The sequence below is a fragment of the Giraffa tippelskirchi genome, chromosome 6 (genome assembly GCF_054371585.1).
Source record: "Giraffa tippelskirchi isolate mGirTip1 chromosome 6, T2T-mGirTip1v1.2.pri, whole genome shotgun sequence".
In the NCBI taxonomy this organism is placed as follows: Eukaryota; Metazoa; Chordata; class Mammalia; order Artiodactyla; family Giraffidae; genus Giraffa; species Giraffa tippelskirchi.
The window spans coordinates 54,565,070-54,587,328 of record NC_137280.1 but is presented as its reverse complement, the minus strand read 5'-3'; the positions used below and the strand labels follow the sequence as shown (position 1 = coordinate 54,587,328).

The window sequence follows — 22,259 nt, the reverse complement described above, 5'->3', positions numbered from 1 at the left end:
TTCCTCACTTCAAACAACTTGTTTGATTCATCAGTGCTAAATGCATCAGATGAAAGGCCTCCCAGTGTGCTTTGCTAGAAACACTGGTGAGAAGCAGAAACCCATCTGTTTTGCACGTTTGCCCCATATTCTCCCGGAACAATTGGCTGGGGGTCTTTCCCAGTGGCTCCCCAACATGGCTACTCACTGGAACAATCTGATAATTGGGTCCCTGCATCCCACCCTCCAGACGTTCCTTTAAAGACCTGGGAGGGGAATTCTGTGGCAGCCCAGTGGTTAGGGCTTTGCAATTCCATTGCAGGGGGCTCGGGTCCGACTTCTGGTCAGGGAATTAAAATCCTGCATGCTGTGCATGGCAGTCAAAAGCAAACAAATAAAATAATAAAATTTTAAAAAATAAATGAAGACCTGGGAAGGCCTGGACTGGTGATTTTCAGGTGCCACTCAGTTGAGCACGACTGACCTGCATTATTGCTCAGGTCCATGGCTATGTCTGCAAGAATCAAATGGAGAGTCTTAGCCTCCACTCTGCCCCTCCAGGCAAAGCCAACCTGGGGGGCCTCCGCAGATAATCCTAGAGTTGCGCTGAGGAGCCTGAACCCCTGGAGGGCAGCTCCCAGAGAGGAGCAGGGGCACCAGGGCAAGTCCACACTGTGACAGGGGTGAGTATCGCATGCTGTATGTGTTCTGGATGAAGAGAGATGAACTTAGCCAGGACACTTGGGTGTGGGGAGTGAGAAGTGGGTGAGCTTGAGGAGGGACATTTTAGGGGCAGGGGACTAACAAAAAGTGATTATTAAGAGATTATATTATATCATGTGTGTGAAACTTTTGAAAACTGTAAAGCACTGTAGAATTTAGAGAATCATTCAATAAAAATAAAATTCAGTCAGTTCAGTTCAGTCGCTCAGTCGTGTCAGACTCTTTGCGACCCCATGAACCGCAGCACGCCAGGCCTCCCTGTCCATCACCAACTCCAGGAGCTTACTCAAGCTCATGTCCATTGAGTCGGTGATGCCATCCAACCAACTCATCCTCTGTTGTCTCCTTCTCCTCCTGCCTTCAATCTTTCCCAGCATCAGGGTCTTTTCAAATGAGTCAGTTCTTCACATCAGGTGGCCAAAATGTTGGAGTTTCAGCTTCAACATCAGTCCTTCCAATGACTCCTCAGGACTGATTTCCTTTAGGATGGACTGGTTGTATCTCCTTGAAGTCCAAGGGACTCTCAGGAGACTTCTCCAACACCACAGTTCAAAACCATCAATTCTTCGGCACTCAGCTTTTCATTGAAAATAAATAAATAACACTTCTGGGGTCTCTTTTGGAGATCTTTACTTTTATCACCAAAAAAAGAAGAAATGGTAGAGCTTGGTGCAAGCCTATCTCTGCCTGATGGATTCATTTTTTAAGTTCCCGGAACAAGGATCAAACCCTGTGCCCCCTGCATTTGGAGCACAGTCTTAACCACTGGACCACTAGGAAAGTCCTTCCCTGATGATGTTTTGTTTCTTACTTCAAGAGCCCTTTTACCAAAAAAAACAAAAACAAGAACTGGCAAGACCTTCTAGACGGATTAACCAACACCTAACATCCTGTGTGCTGTTCTTATCTGCCAGATGCCTTTAGCCAGATCTCAAGGACTCACTGGTAATAGCAGATATTTTAAATTAAAGCCAAAATATTTGTAAGGTCATTCTGAAGAAAAGTCCAGGAAACAGGCTCTCACATAGTGAATTACTCAGTAGGATCCAAGACTTTCCAGCAGGTCACCCAATCTCTCCTCTTCAGCAAGAAACTGACTACATACCAGCGATCATCATCGGTAGAAACTACACTGCTTAGTGTTGTTGGTTAAGGCGGTGGTTTGCAGACCTTTGTCCTCTGGTACCAGTAATAAGTGACTACTCGATGGGTTATGTTACAAGATGATAGACTTGACCCCAGGACTGTGGTTGCAGCCTCCAGTGGGGCCAGCCTCCTAAGAACATTGTTAATGAAAGGTTATCGCTCTGACAAGCTTAGGCTTGTCAAACCAATGTCTGGCTCCCAATAGGCCCTATGCAGGTGTCTGCTATTGACACAAACTCCAAAATCTCCTACAGGGGACTAATTATTTCCTTGTACATTCTGAGCTGCGGTGCAACACTGGGATTTCAGGGAGCAGGAATCTTGCTTAGAACACGTGGGTATCCACAGGGCCAGACACTGATCCTCTACCCTGGGTTTGTAAGTGGTATTGACTCAGTTGGACCATGAGCTTGAAGATGAGGTCTTGTTTCAACAAACACTGGTCAGGCATGTGCAGCACACGGGGATGCAGAGATGGTAGGAGGGAAAGATGACAGCGACCATGACTGTGTGCAAGGCGCAGTGCCCTTTATAACCTCCCAGCAGCCCTGTCTCCATTTTTCCAGGAGAAAACTGAAGTCTTAAGGAACCAGGTAACTGCCAGACCATCTAATGCCACGGCCACCTCCACCCCCATCAGTACGCCCCCGTGTACACCCTTAAGGAGAGACTCTACGGGTTAAGAGCTAAAGGAGACCCGGAGCATCCTCTTTCCAGAGGACTCCAAATGTTGGGGGATCCGAGCGCCCCCTCTGCTGCCAGGAGCACCCCGCTTCCTAACACTGGGGAGTAGGAAGGAACGGAGACCCGAGGGGTTCCTTCGCTGTGCAGGACGCCAGGCGCCGGGCGAACTCCTGGAAGACACTTCAGTCCGTTTACAGGCTCCCGGGCTCTGCGCACCGGGACGCAGGTCTCTGTGCCTTCAAAGTGCTGCGCGACGGCCACGCCAGCGCCCCAAAGCTTGGGCAGGGGCCAAACGGTCACTTCCCCGCCCTCCAGGCGCAGTATGCAAATCCGAGCACCAGGAAGTAGCTGGGACCTCCCGGCCGAGCTCGGCGACGGCCAGTTCCTCCGCCGCTGCTCCGGGCCGCCGCCGCCGCTCGCTCCGGGCCGTGGCGCCTCCGGGCCGGTCGCCCTGCAGCCTCCAGCCCGCGGCAGGCGGGGCGGCCGCGCCACCCGGGCCCCCGCCCGCACCCCGCACCCCGCGCGCCTTCCCCCCGTCCCGCCCCGCCGGGCCGCCCCGTCGCGGCCCCAGCTCGGACCCCCAGCCACAGTGGAGCGCCGCCGCCGCCCCGCGACTCACACACGGAGCTGGTGAGTCCCGGGCCGGACCCGGGAGGGGGAGCGGGGGGAGCGCGGGAGTGGGGAGCGCGCGGCTGGGCGGTGAGAACGCTCGGATGCCTTCCGCCCGCGGAGACTTGGCCCCGGGAGCGCGATCGCGGGGGCGGACGGCTCCGCAGGTGTCTCGGTGCCCCTGGCGCAGGGGCGGGGCGGGCGCACCGCGGGGCCCTCCGGCGCTGCCCCGAGGGCCGGATGCTGTCCCCGCGCGGGCAGGGAAGCCCGTCTCCACGCGGAGCGCGCGCGCGCGCGGCGGGGATATCCGGGGGACCCCAGGCCTGCACAGTCCGGTCTCCCCTCCGGGCCCCGCAAACCGCGGGCATCTGCCCTCCCCGGGGCCCGGGCGGAGCTTGACGTCCGGGCGCTGCGGCGGAGGCGGTGCGCACCCTCCCGCCGAGCCCGGCGCCTCCCGGCCTGCGGAGCCGCAGCCCCGAGCCCCCTGCGGCCGAGAGGAAGCGAGAGTTATTTTAAGAATTCAGGGGTTGCCTTTCCTTCGCCTTGGGGGAAGGGTGTGAGCGTCAGTTCCCACTTGCCTGCGTTATCTCGGCCACTGTACTGTCTTCGAGATGCTCAGCATTTGTTATATTCCATCTAATAGCAAGCGTGTTCGTGGGGTGTGTGTGTATGTGTGTGTCTGTCTGTTTGAATTACCCCAAATCCACTCAACTTCTTTGTCATCTCAGAAACTCGAGTTGAACCCAGGCTTCTCAGTTTCCTAGCAAAGTGTGAACTGGGGCCCGTTACTGAAATTCTCGGTTAGGGTTTCCTTGTCTATCTTCTGAGCTATTTATCGCATGTAAAGCCCCAAGCACATACAAGGCATTCCGTAAACGGTGCTGTTATTATTGCAAATAATTCTGTCCATAACAACGAGGCTCCCTGGTTCTTTGCAATTTGATGATTTTAAACCTAAGACGGCTTATCCAATTTAGCCACTTGACCTTACTGATGCACTGAATAGTAAATACACCAGTGATTTACTGTCCCAAAGCAGGGCCCGGAGTCTGACTTAGGCTAAGAACAAGCCAATGAGGAGGTTTGACTTATTTTTGATTTCTTGGCTACCCCCAGCTGGCTGTAGGGTTCAGAAGGGCCGGGTGGATGTCGGGCCTGGGTCTTTCTCTCCAGCACCTTCTAAAGCAGGGTGGAGGGGAATAGGCACTTACTGAGTCCTCAGAATTTGTCCTGATAAAGTAAGCTCTGCTGGAAAAGGGTAGGATTCAGGTGGCTTCTAGTTCTCTCTTGGAAGTCAGTGTTTTGAGGCTTGAAGACATTTAATTTGATCACAAGAGGCTCTTGGTGATTGGTCCTCTTTGGATGCAGAATGGGGTAAGCTTCTTCCTGAAAGAAGGATAGAGGGCAGCTGATGTGAAGGGAGAGAAAACAGGAGCCAGGAAGCCTGAGTTTGGGTGTCTTCCACCACTTACCAGAGCTGTGATTTGGGATAAATTCCTTGGACCATTTATCCCATCAACATCTCCTTCACAATGGTAATTAGAATTATATTATGATTTGCCCATATGTGTATATGTCTGTTTTCACCACTGCAATGAAATGTCCGTGAAAACAGCTTTGTCTGGTTTGTCCAAAACATCATCCCTGGCGCCTGTCACATGGTCAAGATTGCTTGGAAGAAGGAAGGAGGGTCTCCTCCAAGCCTGGCCCTGTGCAAGTCTGAGGAACAGGGCTGGCCCCTAAGGCATCTGTAGCCCACTGGCCCTCTAGTCCTGTCTTCTAAAATGGGAATTGGAGGAACTTGACTGAAAAGTTATCCCAGCGCTAGAGTTCTCCGCTCAGGACTGGTTTCCGTGCTGTAACACTGGGAGAGGTCTTGATTTGGAGTGGTAAGATGCAGCCTACAAAGCTGACATCTGGGCAAGCTGTTATGCAATCAAAAAGACACACAACCTCCTAGAATCATCAGTGTTGGAAAGGTTTGTAGAGTACTTGTGTGATACCTGAATGCTGCCCCTGGCATTCTCTTAGCAGAAAAGTGGTCCAGCGAAGTAGTGATTCAATGATTCCCAAAGCCTTTTAGTTCCATTATTTTTGTATTAAAAAAAAACCCAAAAAATCACCAAAACATTTGAGATGCCAACTGGTTCAAATGAATATACGGGGTTGTAACTTACAACGTGAAACCATCTTATCCATAAACGAACCCATATTCGTTTAAAATCTGCACAGGTGGGAGCACATGCCCCCCAGCATGGAACATTGCTGTGGCCCACTCATACCATTGATCTGTGACCTCCACGTCCTCAGGCATGGGGAGAGTTGACATGGAAAGGTCATCGCATCACTAGTTGGAACGCTGATCAGTGACATGTTGATGTCAAAGACAGTCTCAGACCTTTCCTTGGCTCCTTTTGCCATTGGTGGTGCTGATGATTTTTGTCGATCCAGGGCTCTGAAGCCTTCTGAATACTGATATCCTCCAAATCTCTCAGGACCCGGCACGATAGGCAGGGACCAAAAAAAGAGTTGGGGGGGGTTGGCATGTCCAAGGTCACAGGCCTGGTTAAGTGCATCGTTGGGCCTAGTAGGTATGTTTTCTCACTCCAGCTCTAAGAGCTTTTCCCACTTTTCTGCCTTTGGATCTGTAGTAGGTAGTCCATTACTTAAAAGTAAAGAAATGAACTCATCATTTAATAAACATTTTAAGGACAGAATCACAAGGTCATCTTCTTCTATCACATGGTGATGGTCTGCACCAAGGGACTGTCAGAGTAAATGAGCAGGTGGACCAGTGAGCAGGGTGCTGAGGCTGTTCTGTCGAGCTGAGTTTCTGTGCCTTTCAACTTTGCTACCTGCTCAGGGAAGGGGGAGCCCTGATAACTCCCCAGATGACATCTGTCCTGATCACTGTCAGAGCAGCACTAGTGACTGCCTTCAGGGCTGTTCCGTGCTTATGGGTCAGTATGTTGTTGTTGTTTAGTCGCTAAGTCATGCCCAACACTTTTGTGACCCTATGGACAGTAGCCCACCAGGCTCTTCTATCCTTGGGATTTCCCAGGCAAGAATCCTGGAGTGGGTTGCCATTTCCTTTTCCAGAGGATCTTCCCGACCCAGGGATCCAACCCGAGTCTCCTGCATTGGCAGGCGTAATCTTTACCACTGAGCCACCTGGGAAGCCCCTGGGACAGTATAGAAGTACTCAGTGATACTTTGTGAAAAAGTTCCCTCCAGCTTCTTTATAAACCCTACAAGCCTCCTTGTATGGTTGTTATAACAGTGAGAGGTGTCATTCGAGGGGAACATACAAGGTGAGGAGACAGGGCCCGTGGGATGCACGTGGAAACACGCAGCCTCCTTCCTGGGCTCCTGTTGTGGACCAGGCTCCTCCTAAGTCCACACTCCCATAATGGATAGACATTCCCTCACAGCTTTTAAGATTGATGAAAAGGACAAGGAAGAGGAAGTTGGTCAGAAGTACTGAAAGATTTCTTACAGCTGCCTGGTTTCCTGGTACTTAAATTGTGAAAGCTTGAGTTCACTCTCTCATCATTTCTGACATTTATTTTGAGTAAGTTCCCATTTGGGGGAGAAGCCCATGGGTAGAAGATAGTATGGGAATCTGCCCATAGTGGTGGTTTAGTTGCTAAGTCCTGTCCAACTCTTGTGACCCCACAGACTGTAGGCTCCTCTGTCCATGGGATTTTCGAGGTGAGAATACTGGAGTGGGTGGCCGTGCCATTCCCTTCTCCAAGGGACCTTCCCCACCCAGGAATTGAACCCAGGTCTCATGCATTGCAGGCAGATTATTTACTGACTGAGCTTCATGGGAAGCCCTGCCCATGGAGGGATTCAAATTTTTGGAACTCACCAGTTTAAAGACTTGGACCTTCTTTCAGATTCCCTTGACTCCATTGGCTGGAAGGGCTGTCTTGTCATTCAGAACAACAAGTTTCAGGAGTTACTTGGGATGATGTGTGGAAAAGTCTCATCCGTACTGGCAGGTTGCAGGGGCTATTATCACCCTGGTTCTTTATTCTTGGGCTTTCTCTTCAGTCTTGTCCTGACCTTCACTTTGCCTTGTTGTTGTTCTTGTTCAGTTGCTCAGTTGTGTCAGACTCTTCCCGACCCCACGGGACTACAGCACCCCAGGCTTCCCTGTCCTTCACCATCTTCTGGAGCTTGCTCAAATTCAGGTCCACTGAGTTGGTGATGCCATCCAACCTCTCTTCCTCTGTCGTCCCTTTTCTCCTCCTGCTTTCAATCTTTCCTGGCATCAGGGTCTTTTCCAGTGAGTTGGCTCTTTGCATCAGGTGCCCGAAGTATTGGAACTTCAGCATTAGTCCTTCCAGTGAATATTTAGGGCTGATTTCCTTTAGGATTGACTGGTTTGAGCTCCTTACAATCCAAGGGACTCTCAAGAGTCTTCTGAACACCACAGTTCAAAAACATCAATTCTTGGGCACTCAGCCATCTCTAGCTCTCCCATCCGTATAAGACTACTGGAAAACTATAGCTTTGACTATACAGACCTTTGTTGGCAAAATAATGTCTCTGCTTTTTAGTATGCTGTCTAGGTTGGTCACAGCTTTTCTTACAAGGAGCAAGCATCTTTTAATTTCATGGCTGCAGTCACTGTCTGCATCTTAGTACTGACTAAGCATCAACACTCCTGATTTGCTGCCAAGCTGTTTAATGACAGTTGTATTTATAATCAGAATACAATTTTCATTTTATAGAACACTTCCAAAGTGTTGGTTACTTATCTCTGCTTTATTTACCATCGACGTATGTCCAGTCTCTCTTCTGTAACTCCCCTCTTCAACTCCTTTCTCACTGTCCTACAGATCCTGCAAGCCATGCATTGATAGAAATTGACCATTATTGGTTAACCTCAATGTAACTGTGTTCTTTCTTCATTGTGCTTAGATGTGTAAGTGATGTTCCATAAAATGAAGGACGAACCGGGCTATGTTAACAGAGACCATTGGATGGATGTTTCTTGGTGCTTGCTGTGGGCTCTGCTCTTGATGAGCTGTAGGACTCGGGGAAGAAGTCTTTATCGAGAAGTTCAGAGGGTCTTTAAGTGTCTCATTTCCTTTTTACCATTCACACTTGAGATAAAGTCAGATATTATTGGGCCTGCCCACACTCTCCCCTTTCTTTTTTTTTTTTAATTTTATTTTTTTAACACCAAAAACATTTTGTATTGGGGTATAGCCAATTAACAATGTGGTGATAGTTTCAGGTGAACAGCAAAGGGACTCAGCCCTACATATACATGTATCCATTCTCCCCCAAAATCCCTCCCATCCATACTGGCACATAACATTGAGCAGAGTGCCATGTGCCATACAATAGGTTTTTGTTGGTTATCCATTTTAAATATAGCAGTGTGTACATGACCTTCCCCAAGTCCTTAACTATCCCTTCTTCTCGGCAACCAAGAGTTCGTTTTCTGAGTCTGTGAGCCTCTTTCTGTTTCGTAAGTTCATTTGTATCATTTCTTTTTTAGACTCCACATATAAAGGATGTCATATGATATTTCTCCTTCTCTGCCTGGCTTACTTCACTTGGTGTGACTCTTTAGGTCCATCCATGTTGCTGCAAATAGCCTTATTTCATTCTTTTTAATGGCTGCACACTCCCCCCTTTCTGTAAGCATCTAACGTCACTCTGTATTGACACCGAGTCATGCTGGTTGGAAGCTCATTGTCAGCTCTCTCCAGTTCCCTGTTCTGTCTCCACTGGTCCAGTGTTTAGTGGGAGCTATGGTGACTTTTCAGCGCTGGTGTGGGTCCCTGGTGAAACGGTGAGGCAGGTCTGGGTTCATCCCACCTCCAGCCAGAGTAGAGATGTCTCCCAGGTGCTGGGCTTTCTGGGTGCCTCCACTCTGCCTGGAAATGTTAACCCACACAGGGGCGAGGGCAGCTGAGAAGCTTGTCTCAGAGAGACGGTCTGGAGAGGGAGGCCCACTTCTGCTTTCCACGGGGAAGCTGGGTCACAGAGCATAGAACTGCAGCGGGAGGCGGCAAGAAAGTGATACTTCCTTCTGCTTCGAAGGCCCAGGCCCGTCATTTGCCTACAGCCCCACCTTCCTCACCACCCAGCCCTGCTTTTTCCTCTGGGTTGGGGTTCTTTCTACCATCTTCTTTTCAGTTGGTCCTTGAGAAGGCGGAAGGGAGGGGAGGGGAGGGAGGAACAGAATTAAGCCAGTCCTCAGTGCAGAGCCTCCTGGGACGGGGAGACCCCCATGATCATGCTGGATTGTTCAGCCACAGAAAGATGTTCGTTTTGAAATTCTCCATCATGGAAATCATTACAAAACTCTGAGTAGAGGTTTTGAAATCATTTAATGTTCAGGCAGTATAATCATTTCTTAATCTGAACGACAGTGGTTCGGTGCTGTTTTAAAAATTCTCTAAGCGCTAAGTGTTAGTCTCTCAGTCGTGGCCAACTCTTTGTGACACCCATGGGTGTAGCCTGCCAAGCTCCTCTGTCCAGGGGATTCTCCAGGCAAGAATACTGGAGAGGGTTGCCATTTCCTTCTCTAGGGGATCTTCCTGACCCAGGAATCAAACCTGGGTCTCCTGCATTTGCAGGCAGATTTTTTACTATCTGAGCTACCAGCCTCTTCTTAAATACTTGGGGTATATCAGTGACCTTTCAAACTTCTTTGACCTTGATCCATATCAAGAAGCGTCATGTTTTATCTCGTGCCAGAATGCACATCCATCTGTATGCAAAGAAAGAGGAAGAGAGAAAGGAAATTTGGTGAAAAGCCCCTCCCCACAGCTTGTAGGGGGTGGGGAGTGTGACCCCAGGCAGTCCTCTGAGGCCAACTTGGTGAGATGTAAAATACACAGAAGTGAGGAATCCCTGGTGGCCTGGTGGTTAGGACTTTCTGCTTTCACTACTGTGGCCTGGGTTCAGTCCTTGGTCTGGGAACTATGATCCAGCAAGCAGCTTGGCCCCCAAATAACTACATAAGTAAAGTAAAACACACAGAGGTGAGCCCAGCTATTCTATAAGCTCCTGTCCAATAGGTTTATTACACAAACACAAATTAAGATACACCTGGCTTTCCATGTGGCGCTAGTGGTAAAGAACCCGCCTGCCAGTGCAGGAGACATAAGAGATACAGGTTTGATCCCTGGGTTGGGAAGATCCCCTGGAGGAGTGCATGGCACCCACTCCAGTAATCTTGCCCGGAGAATCCCATAGACAGAGAAGCCTGGCAGGCTATAGTCCATGGAGTCACAAAGAATCGAATATGACTGAAGCAACTTAGCATGCATACAATGAATGGTATACCTTGTAAATATCTTTAAAATAGAATTAAATTATACTTACTAGTATGAAAGATGTTCTTTAAAAAGCTGAACACAAGCTGAACAGTAATATGTATTACCATTTCTGAAATACAATATTTATGTTGACACAGTGATAAACTATGAATATCGATGATTTTTTTATACTAAAGTTTTCAATACTGATTTTTTCTGGATCATGGGTGAATGGTGACTTTTCTCTTTTTTACGTCTTTCTTTTGTGGTTTTAGGACAGTGGTGTAATGAGCGATGACGCGTAATAAGCTGGCGTGACCGCAGGAAACTTTAGGGTAAAAGTGGCCCTTTTAATGGTTGTGTGGATATCACTGTAGGCAGACCCACCCTGGAGGAACTCATGCATTGCAGACATAATATTTTCCTAAAGAAGTGTCTACTGATATTTACTCATATTTAGTACTGAGTTTCTTGAGAACCTACCATCCGTTAGGCCCAGTTTCAGGGAGGAAACCCCACAGGGGAGAAGGGGTCTGGGGTGGGGAGAACAGACTGGTTCACACAGCAACCCTGGGCTGCCAGGCAGTGATGAGGCAGTTTGCACAGGCGCGAAGGACCTGTGCCCCCAGGACACTCAGTGTTGGATTTCATTGTGTAGACCAAGGTGAATCTTGTGGAAAGTCTTTGTGGGGAACTGTTTTTTCCTCCATCACAATCACCTTCTTGACTAGACTCTTCTGTAACAAAGTATTGATGATGTTGCCAAAAAATGTAGAGACAGGGAGACACTCAGTGATGGCTAAGTGTACTCCTCTGAATAGGTGAGTGTCCTCCTCTGATAGGTGGATGATTAACAGGGGGAGGAACGGGGACTTCCACAGAGATTAACTGGGGTCTAGAAAGTAGTATTTATTGCCTTTGTACATGACCTAAGACTCGTTTGTAGTCACTAGCGAGCAGATACTTGGTCACTCCCCTGGGAGGTGATGACCTTGTCCAGACATTTATCTGAATCTTCCTGATGAGGCAACACTTTACTTCAGTTCAGTTGCCCAGTCGTGTCCGACTCTTTGCGACCCCATGAATAGCAGCACGCCAGGCCTCCCTGTCCATCACCAACTCCCGGAGTTTACCCAAACCCATGTCCATCAAGTTGGTGATGCCATCCAACCATCTCATCCTCTGTCGGCCCCTTCTCCTTCTGCCCCCAATCCTTCCCAGCATTAGAGTCTTTTCCAATGAGTCAACTCTTTGCATGAGGTGGCCAAAGTATTGGAGTTTCAGCTTCAACATCAGTGCTTCCAATGAACACCCAGGACTGATCTCCTTTAGGATGGCCTGGTTGGATCTCCTTGCAGTCCAAGGGACTCTCAAGAGTCTTCTCCAACACCACAGTTCAAAAGCATCAATTCTTCGTCACTCAGCTTTCTTCACCGTCCAACTCTCACATCCATACATGACCACTGGAAAAACCATAGCCTTGACTAGACGGACCTTTGTTGGCAAAGTAATGTCTCTGCTTTTAAATATGCTATCTAGGTTGATCATAACCTTCCTTCCAAGGAGTAAGCATTTTTTAATTTCATGGCTGCAATCACCATCAGCAGTGATTTTGGAGCCCCCAAAAATTAAGTCTGACACTGTTTCCACTGTTTCTCCATCTATTTCCCATGAAGTGATGGGACCAGATGCCATGATCTTAGTTTTCTGAACGTTGAGCTTTAAGCCAACTTTTTCACTCCCCTCTTTCACTCACACTGCTGAAGGGAAAAAGGAGTTGAGTTCTAAGTTTCTGTAGGGTTATCAGTATTTTCCATTTGACTTAAATGCAGACTGTTGGGATTTCCCTGCAGTCCAGTGGTCAGGACTCTGGGCTCTCAGTGCAGGGGGCATGGGCTCAATTCCTTAGTGAGGAACTAAGATTCCCAAAGGGTGCCAATAAATAAGTAAATAAATAAATGGAGACTGCTGTGCAGCAGCGGCTTGGTGTTGGCCTTGTTCTTACCATATACAAATTAGTGTGTTTAAAAACATCACCATAACCAGGAATGGCAACAGTTGGACAAAATGGGATAATTGGGCAATTCTGCAAAAAATGCCCTTGCATAATCAGACATGGCCTGTTGAATACCTGCTGTATTCAGTGCCTGTTGCATGCTAAATTGCATCAGTTGTGTCCAACTCTTTGCGACCTTATGGACTGCAGCCCATAAGGAATTATTAGTTTTAACCTTGAGAGGAGATAGTGTAATGTAGTGGAAAGAAGATGGTCTTCCAGATGACACAAATCAGAAGTCAGGTGAACTTCTGATCTGCCTGGGGCACCAGGAATCACCAGAGGCTACAGGGTGAGCTCAGTGTTCTTGGCATTCAAAGATGCCCTCAGGAGTGGGACATGGGGCCATAGCGTGGTTCTCAGAGCGAGATTGGTTTTGCCCTAGACAGGTGAACACAGCACTCTGCAAACAGAAGGACAGAACTCTTGGTGACAGTGAGGGGATGATGCTTGGTTATGTAGGGTTGGGGGAGAAGGAATTTACCACTTGAAGACCTTAAAGAGAGGCATCCTTAAATAATGAGAGACTTTATCATCCGAGGAGTGATGGACAAATACAATAGTGGACGTGCTCCCTGCTTCAAATAAGTTGCTAATACACAGTTTATGGTCATCAGGATAATTAAACACACACCCCAAGGGTTGGCTTTTGTCTCTCTGGACCATGTTGACTTTTCCAGCTGTTTCAACCTTAATGCATGGCAAGTGTACATAAAAAACAAAATTCAACAAGTTCAGTTTCATAACTGTCTACATACCTTTTATTTTATGGTTTTCAATTATTTTAAAAGTTTTAAACAAGTGAAGATAACCACTAAATGAGAAATTAATGGTCGTTTTCCATAAATTCCTATATCTGTGGATAACCTTTCAAAATTTTAACAGAAAAAATGTCTGAGCAGTTTGGTAAATGACTCGAATGTTACCTTATTGCTATAGTTCTGTCTTCAGGTAAGGCTGGGCTGCACAGCCCCATTTAACAAATGACTCATCCCCTCTGGTATCAAGTGTCAGCCACTGGACTCTGGACATCACCTGTCTACCTTGGTGTCCAACATGAAAATCAGACTCTCAGAGGAGGAAGATATCTTGGCGGTGTTTCTCGAACGTAGGCCTTATCAAGCAGTCACTTTCTCTTGAGCACTGGGTCTCAAAAGTTAGCATCTGTCCCAGTGATTCTAATGGTGGTAAAGGTGGTGACATTGTGAGAAGCACTGTGACAGGTATATTCCTGTTGGCCAAAGTGGCCCATTTCATTTTTGTCCAGCTGTGGATATTAAAAAGCTTTTTTGTCTTGTACTGTAATGTCTTATTTCTATAGTTTCTGCTTGTTGGTTCTAGTTCTACACTGACACAGTTGAAGCCAGCTGCTGTTGGACTGACTATCCAACCACTGTGGCTGTAAGTATGGAATGTGTAGGGACATAACTGTTGTACTGTCCACCCAGCACTATTACTTCACCTCTCTTCTAACAGACCCCACATTATGTCAAGATCCAGCTTCTCCATGGAAGTTTCTGCAGAAGTTTTCCACATCCCCATCTATAAACTGGCTCTGATTGGTCAAATGCTACAATTCTTACCAGTCATTGGTTCATGAGTGCTGTACTTTGGGTTGGATGGCAATCTGTGAAAAAAGTGATGCTCCGTAGATGGTCCTAAGATACAAACGGAAAAGGTGTAGGAGAGAGAGGAGAGAAGGAAAGTCAGACCTGGGCAAAGATAAAGAAATAAAACACAATATGTGAAAGTGAGGAGAGTGGAAATTGGAAGGAAGATAGTGTAAGTTATTCTGATCACTAATTTGTGACGTGTACTGTGTGTGGTTGTCTGCTGTATGTTTGTCCTAGTCACACAGACTGGTGTGGAATTAATGCTGATAACTGGGCTTCTGTAATCACAATGGATTTTTTAAATGTATATTTATTGAAAGAAAAGCTATGACAAACCTAGACAGTGATTAAAAAGCAGAGACATCACTTTGCTGACAAAGGTCCATATAGTCAAAGCCATGGTTTTTCCAGTAGTCATGTATGAATGTGAGAGTTAGACCGTAAAGAAGATTAATCACCCAAGAATTGACGCTTTTGAATTGTGGTGCTGCAGAAGACTCTTGAGAGTCCCTTGGACAACAAGGAGACCAAACCAGTCAATCCTAAAGGAAATCAACCCAGAAATTCATTGGAAGGACTGATGCTAAAGCTGTAATACTTTGGCCACCTGATTTGAAGGGCCGATTCTTTGGAAAAGACCCTGATGCTGAGAAAGATAGAGGGAAGGAGGAGAAGGGGGTGACAGAGATGAGATGGTTGGATGGCATCACTGACCCAATGGATATGAGTTTGAGCAAACTCCAGGAGATAGTGAAGGACAAGGGAGCCTGGCGTGCTGCAATCCATGGGGTCTTAAAGAGTCGGACACCACTGTGTGACTGAACAGCAGCATATATAGTGAGTATTGTGTGTCAGGCATTGTGGTGGGTTCTTGGGGGAAACATAAACCTTAATAAGTGTGAACTTCCTGTCCTAAAGAGTTTATTGTGTTCTAGTTTGTCTGGGCTGTTCACACACCAGAGGCTGACAAATTAGTTTGCTGTGGTCATGAGTGGGACAGTTACCTTGCTCAGGAAATCCCTAGGCATCTGAATCAGTGCACAGAAACCAAGAGTTCTGGTAAAGAAGGAAGGCAGTGTGTGAAGTGCTTAGAGCACAGTATGTGAAATTAATCACATTTGGGTTCAAATTCTAGGCCTCTCTCTTCCTATGCATAAGGTGCTGGTTTTGCTGACCTCAGATTTAAACCTCAGAGGCTGGTTGCAGGGATTCCAGGATGTAATAGGTTCAGAATTAGCTATATTTGAAGCACATAGCCAATGGTAGCCAATGTTATGAACAAAAGAAAGTTGCTTAGGATCGTTACTACCAAAAAAATCAAACTGACAGAAAGAAAATCCAGAAAATAACAAATGTTGGTGAGGATATAGAGAAATTGGAATCTTTCTGCACTGCTGTTGGGACTGTAAAATGGTGCAGACCCTTTGGAAAACAGTATGGCAGTTACTCCCAAAATTAAACACAGAATTACCTTTCAATTCAGCAGTTCCACTTGTCGGTATAGACCCCCCAGAATTGCAAGTGGGGTCTCCAGGAGATACTTGTGCACCCACATTCATAGCAGCATTATTGACAATAGCCAGGGGGTGGAAGCAAATCAAGTGTCTATCAACAGGTGAATGGATAAACAAAATGTGGTGTATACATACAAGGAAATATTATACAGCCTTGAAAAGGAGGGAGACTCTGATGCAGGCTACAACACGGGTGAATCTTGAGAACAGTAAGTTAAGAGAAATAAAAGGACAAATATTGTATGATTCCATCTATGAGGTCCTTTTGCTGTTGTTCATTTGCTAAAGTCCTGTCCAACTTTTTACGACCCTGTGAGTTGCAGCTTGCTGGGCTTCTGTGTCCTTCACTATCTCCTGGAGTTTGCTCAAACTAATGTCTATTGAACTCATGTCTGTTGGGTGGTGATGCCATCCAACCATCTCATCCTTTGCCATCCGCTTCTCCTCCTGCCCTCAATCTTTCCCAGCATCAGTGTCTTTTCCAGTGACTTGGCTTTTCACATCAGGTGCCCAAAGTATTAGAGCTTCAGCTTCAGCATCAGTCCTTTCAATGAATATTCAAGGTTGATTTCCTTTAGGACTGACTGATTTGGTCAGAAATCAAATTCATAGAGATAGGAAATAGAATGGTGGTTGCCAGGGGCTGGGGGAAGGAGAAAAGTAGTTGTTTGATGGACCTGGAATTTCAGCGTTGTAAGATGAAGAGTTCTGGAGATGCATGGTGATGGTCACACGAGATTGCGTAGGCACTTATTTGTACAATTAAAGATGGTTAAGATGTGAATTTTGTCATATGTATTTTAATACAATTTAGAAATGATTTTCTAAAAGTTGTAGAACTTCTCTGGGGATCCAGTGGTTAAGACTTTGCCTTCCAATGCAGAGAGTGTGGGTTTGACCCTGGTCAGTGAACTGAGATCCCATATGACTCATGGCCCTAAAACCAAAACATTAAAAAAAAAAGAAAAAAAAAAGCAATAAAAAACTAAACAAAAATAAGTATTCAATAAAAAGACTTTTAAAAATAAAAAAAGTTTTAAAAATGTTACTTGGTAAGCAGAAAAGTAAAAGTTGCTTAGTCGTGCCCAACTTTTTGTGACCCCATAGACCATAGCCCACTAGGCTTCTCTGTCCATGGAATTCTCCAGGCAGGAGTACTGGAGTGAGTAGCTGTTTCCTTTTCCAGGGTGTCTTCCCAACGCGGGGACTGAACCCATGTCTCCTGCATTGGAGGCAGATTCTTTACTGTTTGAACCACCAGGGAAGCCCCTGGTAAGCAGAACTGTGTACAAATATTAATAGATGAGGGTGGTCTGGAAACAAGTTAGAGCTTGTAAGCATGGGCTTCCCTGGTGACTCAGCTGGTAAAGAATCTGCCTGCAATGTGGGAGACCTGGGTTCGATCCCTGGAAAAGGGAATGGCTACTCATTCCAATATTCTAGCCTGGAGAATTCCATGAACAGAGGATCCTAGCAGGCCACAATCCACTGGGTCCCAAAGAGTTGGACATAACTCAGTGACTAACACACACAAGCACAGACTAAGTGACTTTCTTTCAGGGCCTTTTAGACAAGGTGAAATGGATGGCTCTAAAAGGCACTTTCTAATTTGATAGTTATGTTATTTCTAGCCACAGACCCTCAATTCCAAATTACATAATAGGAAAGAATATTTTCAGTGGATTTCTTAATACATGTGAAGAGTTGTTTTTTCTTTTTTTTAACTTTCCCAGCATATAGGGTTGTTTTTTTTTTTTCTTTTAATGTAAGTATAATGTATATGGAGCAAAATACCAAAACACAGACAAACCTAGGGCTTCCCTGGTGGCTCTGATAGTAAAGAATCTGCCTGCGATTCAGGAGACCCGGGTTCGATTCCTGGGTCTAGAAGTTCCCCTGGGGAAGGAAATGGCAAACCTAGCTGAAAGCAGATCCTCCTGTAACCCCCCACCCCAGATCAAGAAGCACACAACCACATCTCTGGGTGTCTCCCCCGATACATAATACTTCTCTCCTCAAAGTCATCTGCCTTCCTGCTTCAAGTTTTAGTTTAGTTTCCCATGTTGGCTTTCTCACAATAAAGTGTAAGAAACTGAAAAGCAGCACAAAGCCATTTGGCTTGGCAGATGAACAAGTTTTCAAGCTGTGGGTTTGGCTGGCACAGGCATGACTGCAGTTCAGTGGGATAGAGGGCAGGTCCTGGTCAGGTTTTATACCCTGGATATTCAGCTGCCAAAATTCTCACACTGTGGGTTTGATCAGAGCCTTATTTAAATACCTGTTTATCCAACCATTAGTTAGTAAAATTAGATAGCACTCACCATATATAGCTTGTTTTTCTACCCATCTCTGCATCGCTCAGTAAATGTATAAATGCAAATGTGGAAATGTGGGTGTGATAAGGGTGGTTTCCAGTGACCGACAAGTAATCAAACATCCTGCTGTGCACACAGACATTTGAAAGTGCCAACTGGCTTTGTGAATTCAGTTATGAGAGTCCTCATAAAAGGGGACTCATTTTTCTGATGTGAAGGAGCACAGCACCCTTGTGACTGACTGACTGTTCCACTTCTTGTAGTTTTGACATTTATTTTGGTTGGAGGCGAGAGGGCACTGTCATTTGACCTGCAGGATGCATTAACCCATGAAGTAATGCTTCATCTGTTCATGATTTGGAAACATTTCTCAGATGCTCCCTGGTCACAAATGTGCAGGCTTATACGACTTGCCCTCCCATCCATCACCTTTCAATAGCAGAATTGTTCCATAAATGCTCAGGAAGTTAAAATGTTTTTTAAAGTGGGCTGGAGAATGTAACTTTGTATTTCCTATGAAATATGAAGAATACAGTCAGGTAGCAGAGTACAGAGGTACTCATCTTCCTGCGAAGAAGTCACAGTTGTGGTCCAGACGTGACCCCGCCCTGGGGCGGTCGCTGAGCCCAGAATTGGACTGCCCACAGCTCCAGGCCCAGGTTCATCTTCCTGCAGCTGCAGTTGCTGATGTTTGGCATCTGCATTTTCACCACTGGATGAGCCACAGGAATTGGAACCGGGAGGGAAGGTGGGGATGGAGGGAGAGGAGGATTAGCAAGGGGACTGGCCAGAGCAGGGCAGCCTTCCAGGGAAGAAGTGCATTCCTCAGCTGAGAGTAAGAAAAAGAAAAGATGGAAAAACAGTTTAGCCAGCTTCCTTACCTATGGTGTGGGTTGGCAACAATCTAGAAGCTTCTGAGAACCGTATTGTTCCAGGGTGACCTTGAAGTGTCTGCGGAGCAGAAGGATACTTGTAGTACTTATTTTCTTTTAGATCTCCTACCTAAAAAAAATAAAGGTCCTCTACAGAAGAATCCTTCAAGATGGTACAGGGCGGTGTTATTCAACCTGGATGAAAGTTATTAAGGAGCAGACCTTGGGAAGCTGAGCTATAGAGTCTAGGGGTGAACTCTGGGCATTTGCACTGCTGCTGTACGGATGTGAGAGCTGGACCATGAAGAAGGCTGAGTGTCAAATAATTGATGCTTTTAAATTGTGTTGCTGGAGAAGACTCTTGGACAGCAAGAGATCAAACCAGTCAATCCTAAAGGAGATCAACCCTGAATATTCATTGGAAAGACTGAAGCTGAAGTTCCAATACTTTGGCCACCTGATGTGAAGAGCTGATTCTTTGGAAAAAAAAAACCCTGATGCTGGGAAAGATTGAAGGCAAGAGGAGAAGGGAGCAACAGAGGGTGAGATGGTTGGATGGCATCACTGACTCAATGGACATGAGTTTGAGCAAACTCCAGGAGATGGTGAAGGACAGGGAGGCCTGGTGTGCTGCAGTCCACGGGGTCACAAAGAATCGGACATGCCTTAGCAACTGAACAACAACAAAATTCTGCTGCCTGCTCCCCCAACACTGCTGCCTCAGGGGAGATGGCCCTGCTTTTAACTCCTAGGTTTCCTTTGGGCAGCAGTGTCCATGAGCCCCAGCTCCTCACCTGGAGAGCAGTTATAGCCATTGCCTCTCTCATGCTGTCACTGACATCAAGGGAAATGGGGTCATTTGAGCCAGTGCTTCCTCTTCTCTGTGAGAGGAGGAATGTCCTGTGGGCGGGACAGACAGAGGACAGGTCACATGACCTGGCTCCACCTTCGCAGGTGTGAGTCCTCCCAGTCAGAGGTATCATCTCGAGCAAGTCACCTGACTTCTCCACGTCTCCCTGTGGCCATCTGTTAGGTGACAGTTCATAACAGAAGGTCTTTTGAAGTTCAGCTGTGTTTATTTGTATGGATGGACTTGAAACATAATAGAGGCCTAACAAATATTTCATATTTGCTTTTCTTTTCACTCAAGTGATAATTTTTTTTAGCCATGACAGTCTTTAGGGAGCTGATTCTGTGCAACAATATGGAAGTGACTGCAGAGATTTTGAGAGGGTTGTGGTCATCTGAACTTAGGTGCATGCTTGGACTTGAGCCCGAAGTGCATTTGGAAATGTTTGTTCAAGCTCAGAAACACCATGTGTGGCTGAAACGGAGAAAATGTTTGGATGAGCGATGGACAGAGGCGGGACCACACCAGATGACTTATGTTTTCCATGCTGCCTGGGCTCTGTAGGGACCTAAAGGGCCTCTCCAGTTCGCAGGTCCCAAAATTCAGACTCTGTTACTAAAGACTAGGTCAAGGTGAGCCAGGGAATCCACTCTGAACTTTCTCTCTGTGGAGGAGACTGATGTCCGAGGCCCAAGGAGAAAAGGATCTGGGAGTGATTAGTTCGGGCACTGTAGTTAAATTGGCAAAATGAAAGCCAGTTTCCTTCTTAATTGGAAGAATCTTCTATTTTCTTTCTTTCTTTTTGGCCACAGGCTTTTGGGCTTCCCTGATGGCTCAGATGGTAAAGAATCTGCCTGCAGTGCAGGTGACCTGGGTCCAGTCCCTGGGTGGGGGAGATCTCCTGGTGAAGGGAATGGCAACCCACTCCAGTATTCTTGCCTGGAGAATCCCATGGACAGAGTAGCCTGTTGGGTAATAGTCCGTGGGGTCACAAAGAGGCAGACACGACTGAGCAAGTAACACACATTTTTGCAGGATCTTAGTTCCTGACCGGGGCTGGAACCTGTGCCAGGGCAGTGAAAATACCAAGTCCTTACCACTGGACCACCAGGGATTTCCCAGAAGAATCTTACAATGATGCCAGCACAGTTATTACTTGCCTGACTTTTGTATCAGGCCATAATTACCTTTTACAGAAAATATAATAAAAAGAGCAATCATGTATTGAGTGTGTGTCCTCTGTTAGATGACCATTCCTTACAAGGCTTGTTATTGATATTCTTGGTGTTGATAAGGAAACCAAGGCTTAGAGAGAATAAATACCTTCTCCTTGACATGTGTGCATGCTCAGTCACTCAGTCGTGTCCAACTCTTTGTGACCCCATGGACTGTACCCCACCAGGCTCCTCTGTCCATGGGATTCTCCAGGCAAGAGTACTGGAGTGGGTTGCCATGCCCTTCTCCAGGAAATCTGCTGGACCCAGGAATCCAACTCAGTCTCCTGTGTTTCCTGCATTGGTAGGTGTGTTCCTTACCCACTGAGCCACCTGGGAAGTCCACTTTCTTGTTTGGTTACTAAGTAAATGGAATATGAGACAGCTTGACTCCCAGGCTGATGTGTTTTATTTAACTTTGAAAGGTTATTTTTTTTAAAAAAATCATGGTTATAATATGTGGAAGGTAATATCCTGGATAGTTTATCAAGTTGACTTTATACATTAACTGGAACTCAAACACAGGAATGCAACTCTTCCTAAGAGGTCAATAATAAATACAGCTCGGGGACATTTACTGGGCACAGACTGTATGTCATCCATTATTCTAAACATTGCTAAGTTTTTATTCACTTAATCCTCACAGCAACCTTATGATATTGATACAGTTATCATCCCCTTTTTTTGTGGATGATTAAATGTTAATTAACTTGCCCAGTGTCACCTCTCTGTAGGGTGGAGCTCGAACTTGAATCCTGGAAATCTGACTTTTAAGGCCATCTCTACAGCAGTACAATTCCAGGGTGCAACCTCTCTGACTTGAGGGAGAAAAAAACCCAGACACTCACAACCAGCCAAAGCAAGAGAGAGCCCTCAGTTCTGACAGTTTGGTGTCATTCTTACTATGATCACAACTTGCAAAGAAAAATAAAATTGAAATATTGAAATTGAGCTGAAAATCTGAACATTAAATCAAGAGCTTAAGTGTGATTAAGATAAAGCCAGGTGATTTTATATGCATTAACTTCAGCTAGTGACTCCATTTCTCTCTAGTGTCCTGGTCACCATTTGTTGGGAAAGAAATGATTTTCCTCTGCTGACCAAGCAAAGCAAATCAGTTATTTTGTAGCCAAGATTGAATCATGATTGGATTAGCCTTTTCTTCATAGTTCCCTCACATTTTTCTTTTGCTAAGTACTCATCTAGCTTGTGTTTTTCTTCCTAATGAAGCAATATCTTACATTATCACAGCTCTTTAAAATGCAGCTGCAAAGCCTTGGACTTTGAAAAGTTATTAACATTGTAGTTAATAGATTACTAATGGCAAAGGGCTGGATAAAAGGCAAAGAATACGGATCTGGTGAGTCATACATCCATCCTTGGCTCACTACCTTCCTC

General features: G+C 46.2%; 1 protein-coding gene across 4 annotated transcripts in view; it reads left to right on the top strand.

Annotated features, from left to right (window-relative positions):
- The first annotated feature begins 2,882 nt into the window (after positions 1–2,882).
- LYN (LYN proto-oncogene, Src family tyrosine kinase) overlaps positions 2,883–22,259 on the top strand; it is a 108,192-nt gene continuing 88,815 nt past the window's right edge. For all 4 annotated transcript variants that reach the window (XM_081504971.1, XM_081504966.1, XM_081504968.1 and 1 more), the window contains exon 1: positions 2,883–3,162. The gene's annotated coding sequence lies outside the window, so the exon portion shown is untranslated. The remainder of the gene's footprint in view (positions 3,163–22,259) is intronic.